The following is a 10,192-nucleotide window of genomic DNA, read 5'->3' on the forward strand; positions in this document are numbered from 1 at the left end:
GAAATACGTCATATATATATATATATATATATATATATATATATATATATATATATATATATATATATATATATATATATGTTATTTCAACACACATTTTCATATTTGCATTTTGTATGTTTTTGTTACATTAAAGCAGATTTTTGTTGTCGTAATATATAAATATTCAATATGTAAATATTTTATTATGACATTTACCTGAACTTCTGTTTGCCGCATCAAAACTCGTGGAGCTATAACGCTGCACACCTCTACCTGAACTCGTCATGTTGTGTAAATATATTTTTAAAAAAAAGGACTTTGTCTAATATTTTCATACAGAAGTAAGACAATTCATTTATTCAAATTCACCAAAGAGACAAACCATGTTTACCAGCATCCAGGTTTTGTATTGTCTCCATATGTCTACTGTTACCGTTGCACTTTGTTGTAGAGTGTTGACTTTATTTTATACACCATTTATTCAACATAATGAAATGCATTCAATGCAGTGGGAATTCAGATTTGTTAACGTATTACTGTAGTGTACATGGACACATTGGACTTATGGAAAACTTTGTTGGACCACCCATGTTGCCTTACACAAACACATGAAAATGCTTTTTCTTCATGTGTGTGAAAAGGAAGCTAATGTCTCTGTCCGGATCATTGTGTAACTGTTACATTTGTACATGCACATGTGAAATATTGATTCAAATTAAAACTATATATATATATTAATTTGGCTCTTTGGCTTTTCATGTTAAAAAGGTCTTGTATTTCCAAGGGAGCTCGTAAACAACGATGATTTGTGTGGACAGAGTATAGGATGCATTACATCTTTTCAGTGACGCTGGGCAATCTGGCATTAGTTGCAGATTGCACTAATGCGATCTGTTTAGCTGATTCATTTGCTTTTCACTCCCAATTATCTCCGAGCAAGAAACAAATGCAGCTGTCTTGTGATGACTCAGCCATATACAATATATATATATTCGGAGTATAGAGTGGACCATCTCAGCTTCACTGGCACTGGAGCATTAAGTAATTGTCTGACTTCTAAATATAGTTCTCAGTGATTGAAGTGTCCTGAAAGTGCCTCCTAGGTTATGTAATATGAATGTAGATGCAGTAGCAGTGGAGCAAAAACTACAGCCTGTGCCCAGAACCCTCAGGACCTTATGAGTTATACATCCCCAAACAATTAGCTGAGCCTCGGATGCAGCCTAATAAAAGGCTTACTGTGACAAATAATGTGGTGGATTGTTGACAAAAGCACAGAACATCGTATCCACTCCATTATGCAATATTCTAATAAGTAAATCGCTGCCAGATGTTTGCCCCGAGATCCTTTCTGGGGATACTAAACTGCAAACTGCTGTTTTCCATAACATTATGCATCAATTAATAAAAACTAAGTTAAGTGATTAGTTAATGTGTGTTTCCGTGTTTCTGAAAACTTCTGTAATCATTGCTTTTAGAAAGATTGAGCTCAAACACATTTTTTTTTTAATAATAAAAGGCACCCTCTCAATTTAAAAAAAAACAGTTTGACAAAAAAATGTCTGACTAATTTAATGACACATTGAACTTTTATATTTAATCGTTACCTTCGCGTGTGACTGCATCCTTTTTGGGTTGTGATACAAGTTATCATGCAAATGTATCTTTGGTTCTTTGATGCAGATATGAAGCTTTGCATGCTGATGCGTTCATAGCTTTTTACAGTGTTGCATAGGTTTGTGGCAGCGTTATGATTTGGAGTGATTTTTCATTCCAATAGGCAGATTATAAATTGTGATTGTGCCTGAAACCTGATCCGTCACCTCTATTTTCTTGGGTGTGGTGCGAAAAGCGTCGCATCCTTCACTGCAGGTCCTCTCAAGCTTTGTCGGGTTGGACGGAGGCCACCAGCTATTTTCTGTCACGTCTCATGCAATTTCGGATCCTCTGCATCCTGCTCTCCCACTATTCACCTCACCTGCATCTCATCCCCTCATTAGATCCACTCTGTCTCCATGTGCGTTGCATATTTCCGGCGTTCTGATTATTAGATGTGACTCAGCTGCCTGTACGGCCCTCGAGCCTGAAGTTTGGATTCCCCCGCCGGAGCTCAGAGTTTTGAACACTGCCGATGTTTGAATTGAAGAAAGCTCTACTTTATTACATGGGTTCAAGCTCGTTGGTGATATCGGTCCGCAGCGGTGAACTCACAATGTAGACGAAGATTGACTACAAAAAAGTGCATCTTCGATGTTTGGCCTGTGTGTTCTTACAGTGTCGTGTTACGCAGTCGACATGAACAACCCGGTTCAAAGTATCACCTGGACAAGAAAATAAAGGAATATGAAAGTGAAACCAAGGGCTTGTCACATGAGCACAAACATGCTGAATTAAATATATCTTCATGTCCTGGATTCTCTGCTGCATGCAGAGGCTTGTGGCGTTGTGTCCACAAATGGTAAGATGATTTTAAACACAGCTTAAAACACTTTAAAAACGAGGCTATTTTTTTTAGGCATCCGCTCAAATTGCATGACCACTAAAGCTATTTGAATTATTTTGTTATAAAGGGAAAGTTGTATGTTACTGGTTAAGAGTAAAGGAAGATGGCACACACAAAAAAAGCCAGTTTTGCCAAAAAAAACCCTAAACATTTTCAGGATGATTATCTCTTTGTAATGATGCAACTGCAGGTTTAAACCTCTACTAAATTATAGCACAATATGTGTCTCTCTTCAAAATCAGACATTGATAAATTGAAGCAGAAAAGAATCGAACAAAAAAAACATACAAAACAAAATTCAAACCTAGCCTCAGGGAATGGCTTGTTAACTATCAGATGTGCATTAACAAACTGTTTGTCCTGCCTGTCTCCTCAATGTAAATGTGTATTTGTCTTGTTTGGTGTTGATGTATTATGTGCCTCTAGTGTTTTCTTGAATTAGTTTTGTGTTAATATAAATGTATTTTCAGGCTGCCATTCAAAAAAAAAAAACTGGCCAGGAAACTGGACAGCAGATGAAAATTGGCTCACTTACAGTTTTACTGTTGATTAGTGTGTATTGTCCCTGTAAAATACAAAAATATGCTTGTCTATTATTTTTTTTAAATTCTTAGATCCCTTAAAAGACAAAAAGGCACATTGACTTCCGTCAAAGACAACAGTGTTTGACATTGTGCGTCGCGTGTGATGCTCTCGTCAGTCGTGGACAAAGTGCTCCGCTTCCCCATCCTGAAGGTGTGCTGAACTCTGCCATGGCTGCCTTTGTGCTGCCAACAGCCCAGCCTTCAGCCACTGCGTGCACGCCATTGATGGACACATCAATGGCGTGCACGCATGGTATTATCTCAACAGGAAGTCTTTCCACTCTGTCCAGCTTCACGTAATCTGGGACTGCACTACAGCACGTATCTGGACATGTTCTGTTGGTTACCCTGGTTTAGGGGCTGTTGAACCAGCTGATACCGTGTTTGAATGAACCAGTCGCCCTCATCACCCCCATACTGGGAATCAGTGAGGTGGAAGTGTGCTTCAATACTTGCCATACCAGAGCTTGATTCATCAGAAAAAGGGCCTTTGGCTTGATGCGAGGGATCTTCTTCAAAGCTCTGGAAGTGGTTCACACCTTTGTGCCAAATGTCATCGTTGTGTGAATCACAGGGGACGTGAGGAAGAGGCTTCAGGGCCACAGTCACCATCATTAATGCCAGCCCATGAACATGGAGACCAGCAGTACAGGGACATAATGTCAGCCCCAAACCGGTGTCTCCACCTCTCCATGAACACAACAGTTTAGTTTTGTAAATGTCTTTTTGCCGGCTAGGCTGAAACGGTTTTGTATATAACTAAATGACGAACTCTCCTTTCACCGAGTATTTGTCCTATTTATTGCATTTCATCTGTGATCAATCATACCTGGCTGCCTAAGACTCTAGCGATTCAATTATGTATTAGTGGTGAAGGGGCTTCCAACAGGTCAAACTATTCTGTGTAGTGTAAATGGGTAATACAGGACAGCATGATATTTCACATGAGTGAGTCGGTCACTGACTATTTCTACCTTATCAAACCCCTCTGAAAGCTTTGATATGCAAATAAATGCTGCATTAACAGGCGTGTAAAGGTTTTAAAAATGCACTGACCAGTGAGAGATGGACAGCTCTGACAAGTGGGCTATAAGTATTTGGATTGCAGAAATGTTGCATGATACTGTCATTTTATTTCCCCTTTACTAGTCCTGCAAAAGCCTGAACAGTCTTATGTTTCATCAAAAGGGCAGCATCCCTAGCTTCCTCCATCTCCGACTGCCTTTTTTTTAATAAAAAGGCCAACATGCACCTGCGCCCCCTTTGCACTTTTAGTGGGTGGCTGGGAGGACCGTCAATACAAGCAGAGACACAGACGTGGTGAGGCCTCGGCAGCAGTGTGGCCATGGCTCGACACAGAGCACGAGGCGACAAGGATGAGAGGTTGAATGGACGACCTTTCCTCAAGTGCCTCGTGCATGGCTAACCGAGGCAGAGCGGCTGCTGGTGCCTCGCCAGTCTGTTCCCGCTCCGGTGGTGGGCGGAGGATTCTACAGATAACAGACCGTTACTGAAAGGGAAGTTTAGGATAATATAACTGATGGTTGCTTTTGTAGATACAAAAAAACATTTCCGTACAGAAGGCTGTAACATCCCGTTTAAGCCAGTTTTTAATCCTCTACATAATATCCACAAACTCATTTGCTTTACCTTGCATTTAGTCTTGAGTGCCCCACTTTTTGGAGGCCTGCCTGCCCCTCCAGCCCGATTTCCTTCACCACCTGCCTGTAATTAAAGCTGAACGTTCATCGTTCTTGTGCTTTGAATAGTGAAACTGTGCGATCAACAAATGTCACATTAAATCGCATTGGGTACTATTGCTTTGTCAGAATTAGCATCATTTACCATCACCATTTAGGACTTTAACCCACACATAAGACCTTAACCTGACTCGGCTGCATTCCTCTTCCCACTGAATTGCTTTACGAGTTTAACTAAAGCTTTTATCAATGCTGGGGTTTCCGCATCTGCAACTGAAAGTAAAATATAAGAATGACGGCCGAGACTGCAGTAAAACACCAAAGACAGCACCAAATGGCAAAGGTTAGTTTGATCACTTCACAGCAGTTTTCAGCAACAGCAGTGTAACGTTTGCATAGTTGCTAGCAGTTGCCTGTATTTGTCGGTCATGGTGCGTTATTTAAATGTTGCCCGCCGCAAGGACATGTCGGGCGGCATTATATCCTTTCCTTTCATAAAGGAAGGTCCAGTGTTTCCTACGCTAAAGGAAGCATTAAAACACCTTTCCTTTGAATTTAGAGAATTCCAACGGCTCGTAAGTCGCCCACTTAGATACTTCCGGGTCATTTCACTCTGTTTAAATAAGCAAAAAGGACTATTTGACCGCAGGCCGGCTTTTCATTGAGAGCATCTCTGCGCTTGGCTCCATTTAACTTTCCATTAACACTGACCAATTCTACGGTCACTGCTGCACAGCCCAATCGTGCCATGTGACGAGCTGCCAGGAGAGTACCGGTTATTTCCAACCCCCTCCTTCTTCATTTAAGCATTATGGAGGCCACGGTGCTCTTGGAAAACTTTAAATGCAGCAGAATATTTTGCAGCCTTCCCCAGATATGCGTCTCAATATAATCCTGTCTCTGAGCGCCGCAGGCCGGCCCTTTGATCTCATGGCTTGGTTTGTGGCGTGTTAAGCTTTGTCAGCTGTGAGACCTGATATATAAAAAGGTGTGTGCCTTCCCAAATCCACCCCATCATTTTGATTTGTATTTCCCAAAATGTATTGGGAAGCAATACAATCAATTTTTAGAGCTTGACCAAACAACCAAAAGGCAACTTGAAGAGATTCAATTTGCAGATTGAGTGACGATCACATCCTGATTCCTTTCTGCTACAATATTATGTAGAACCGTCTTCTAACCATAACTTTATTGTAACAGGAGACCAAGATTACAATAAAAAAATGTATTCTCCCCATTGGTTACATCAAAGCAACTAACAATAACCTAATGTGAAACATAATTAAATTGACTAAATAATAAGGTGTATGTTATGGAAGTGACACTGAAGATGAATGTCAGAGGACTGCCAGTACAACGATATACTATCGAGCAATCCTTCGGCGTATACGTTCACAGTGAATGCTGAATGTGTCTCATTCATCACATTAATCAGGGTTGTCAAATGAGAATGTTTTACTTCAGCCTTGGGGAGCTGAAGTTGCGCAAAGTGCACTTTCGCAAAAACAGCATTGCTCACATGAGAGACATGATTCCATTACGATACCAATGGTTTACTGAACTACTCCGGCTGTGCAGTTGAGACAAAATTCCCCAGCAAATTTAAACCGGTGCCGTCCTGCAGGTCCAGGGGGGGAAATTGGCTATGCACAAATAATTGCTAAATGTATAGCCTGACGCTCAGGCCGGAGGATTATGTGGTGTGATCTTGGTCAGCAGACCAGAGAAGGACTGCTTGAAAAAGCTATTTATGGTCAATTTAAAAGGTCATATTTATGTAAAGAACTATAATAGTTTGGGCGGATTTATCTCTAAACAAGCTGGCGGGCTAATCATTACAATCTTAACCGTAAATTGTTGAAGCCTACAGAGACCACTTAGTTTTATATAGGATATAAACTCCCAATGTTTTAAAGTTTCACCTCTTTTGTGTAAAGTAAATACATACCTGGTCTTCTCTGCTGCAGCTCCTGACGTGGCCCATCTCATTTGTCAGTCCTCATACAGCGGTTTGAATGATATTGTGTGCGTTATCTTTTTAGGGTTTTCCAGCAACACGAGCGATCACTGTGCATGCGGAAAACCCTGCATGCGGTATTTAGGCAACATAGCGGCTTAGTTGGGTTTAGACACGATAGTGGTTTGGGATAAAACAACTCTAAATGTCTCCATGTATGTCTGGTATTCAAATATTTGCTATCATTTAATAGGAATGCGTACAAACTGTTGACGGATGCAACGTGAACGTTTTGAGGAAGATATCTGACGCTCCGCCTTCTAACAACGCCCGTGAGCCATGATGATGGTATCGTTTGGTATCTCTGTGATTATCATCGATCAAGAGTGACACAAACCGAGCCGCTCGGCCTTGACAAAAGATGGGGGATACGGACAAAACGAGCGTTTTATAGCAGAAAAGAGGATTTATTAACTCGCGCCACAGAACAAACCGTTATCCCGACACCAACCCAACCGGCGCCTCAGGGCGGAGAGAGCGAGCGCACCAACGCCCGAAGGGCCTTCTACCTCGTTGCCGCTAACCAGCGCAGGTGTCCCCACTCTCCCGACGACCCCCGTCTGCCACGCCCACCTGCACACCTGCAGGGACGACGACCAGCGGCAGAGACGCTCGTCACGACGGTGAAAGTTAGCAGTGAAAAAACAGTTATTGCGCACCGTGCTGCGAACAGATCGGGTCCAATCTACATTGAGGACATGGTAAAACCGTTCACACCAGCTCGGTTACTCCGCTCGGCTTGTGGCCTCGTCATTGCGAGCTAAACGCTCAACAAAGTCCCAACTACTTGTCGTCCTGACTCCTCAGTGGTGGAATTAGCTCCCCATTTACATCAGGACAGCAGAAAGTGTCTACCTCTTTTGTCGCAAACTCAAAACACATCTTTTTCAACTACACCTTAAGTAAGGAAGGTAGCGCTGCACTTTAGTAGCACTTGAATGGCACTATCCTGATAGCACTTTGTAGTTTAACTTAATTAAACTTTGTTGTTCTGAGTTTGTAATCACAGTTTGGATGCACTTGTTGTAAGTCGCATTGGATAAAGTTAAATGTAACCTAACATGGCTTTGTCTCTGATTGGCTTACCCTTTCCAATGTTACTTGTTATGCCTGAACATCGATCTAACCCATGAAGGTAATGATTACTAGTAGGGCGGGTCACGCATTTGCCATAGCAGGATTTGTACCAACAGCCATAGCCTTTCCAACCATAACTTATGAGTTGTCAGCGGTCAGATTGTCTAAATTAGAAAAAATATCATCTTCAATTTGTGTGCAGTTACGTTAACACTAGTGGTGAAGGAGTCCAGTTATAATTTTATGAATTTCATTGTTGAAGCTGTGACCGATTTTCTTTATTAGCTGACATTTGTATGAATCACACACACAAAATCAATCTCGCTCATACATCTTGTGTTGCCCTCCCCCCTCCCACACACACACACACACACACACACACACACACTTTGTGCCCTGGCCTTTGGCCTGGCAGCGAGTGTGATCACATCTAGTTTGACGTGAAATTAAACTACAGTCGTGAGTGATTGTTGATGGCTAATTTGTATGCAAATTTCGCGGGGGTGATGTTTGTGCAGATTGGACAGGGCAAAGGTTGAGTGAGTCGTGATTGTGCTTGGAGGAGTCGGGGAAGGCCTTGAAAAAGTCACAATCAAGGCCATGCAGTTTGTACCAAGTACATACTGCATGGCCTTGATTGCCGCAGTGTAAACAAATGCACAAAAGCACAGAAGCAAACAAATGGTGTGAGTCCACGCTGAACGCTCCTCAGCACTCAGTTAATACTCTGGGAAATCATACATGAGGTGCAGTCGCAACCAGGCCTGGCTAAGTAGTTTAGCAACGCTGAATAACCCAAAGCTTAGTTCAAAAAGGTTGCATACTTCATTTAAAACAGTGATTTGCAAAGCTCCATTCAATGAGCATGTCAAACGATCCAAAACCAAATGCAAACAAAAGGTTCAAACAGCCGTGTAACGACACAACATGAATCATACTTAATTCTGTGAAAAGGTTGTGTCCTTTCTCTTTCAACATGTGGTCCACAGGTTTGAAAGAAGGACAGTCATGAAGAGGGATTAGTCACTCAGTGACTGTCTTTTGCATTTTTGGAGAGGAAGAGCGCCCGTCATTTTTTTGTTAATTCATTATGAGTCTTCGTTTGATGTGTCCATCAGCAGTGTGAATTTAACTGACATTGATTGGATCAAATGGAAATTTATATTCAAATGAGTTTTCAAATTTGGGACACAGTGGTAAGGTTGGCAGGTGAACTTTAGAGGTGTATAATGCTCTCATGTGTATGATGAAGACAGGACTGGAGCGTTACGACGGGAGACAAAGTGAAAAGCAACCAAGCTTTCCTGGTTCATTTAGCTAAGGCATAGCATGTAGTTTTTTCCCACAGTGTGTCCTGAAGCCCACTCATTAGAATAAGGAAGACATACATTTAACAAGAGTTCCCCCTGCTGGCTAAATACATTCATTACCACTACATTTCTTTTACTCGAGATGGTTCCACACATTCTAATCTTCATACCGACAGACACATTTTGATTTATCTTTTTACTCAGGGTGGTTTTCATTGCTTAATATTTTATATATTGCCATATTTTCCCTTGGTTCTCGAACTTGGAATCTAGATCTGTCTTCATTAAAAAAATTATAGGATGTCCGTGTTGAACTATGGGTCGGATTTCTGTGAGTTTATACATTGTATACAGAACGTTAGGGACCCTAATTGAATAATATGCCAACTCATTTTGCTCTCTCAGACCAGGAGCAACTACAATGTGTAAATATAGATAGATGGATAGGTAGATGTTCCTGGTTTCCCCCATTAATTTACCCTTTAATGACACAACCTCTTTATTTTGACAATAATTTTTCAGTCACATGCAAATGAGTGCCGTCTATTGTACACCTGTTGGAAAGGTTTGTGAGAAAATAAAAGGATCGATACAAAAAATTTAGTTTCTGCAGTTTCTGTGTCAGCTGTCAGCGTTTTTTCAGCAACAACACACATTTTCCACAGTAGACTGTGGAACCCGTCATTTTTGGCGTAGGCAAAGTGCAGTTGAAATTGAGTGGTCCGCGGCAACAATTGAAGTTATTAAATACAAATGTGCTTTTCCAACTCTGACATTTCAAAATGTGTGCAGTGAAAAAGGTATTTTGCGCATTCTGGCTTACTGTCACTCTTATTGATACACCTAAAATAGAGTAGAGACATCTTTTCGTACTATAAGTAACAGCTGTGCTTTTCTCACGACATCTCAAAATGCTCGGCCTGACAAAGGTCCATGATGGATGGATGGATGGATGTTTTTCTAAGGAACTCGTTACTGACAGCATGCCGGAGTCCCAATGGCTGTAACCCTCTCTTTGT

This window comes from Clinocottus analis, unplaced genomic scaffold (assembly GCF_023055335.1).
Source record: "Clinocottus analis isolate CAN_PGR_092001 unplaced genomic scaffold, fCliAna1.0.p SCAF_11, whole genome shotgun sequence".
Classification (NCBI taxonomy): Eukaryota; Metazoa; Chordata; class Actinopteri; order Perciformes; family Cottidae; genus Clinocottus; species Clinocottus analis.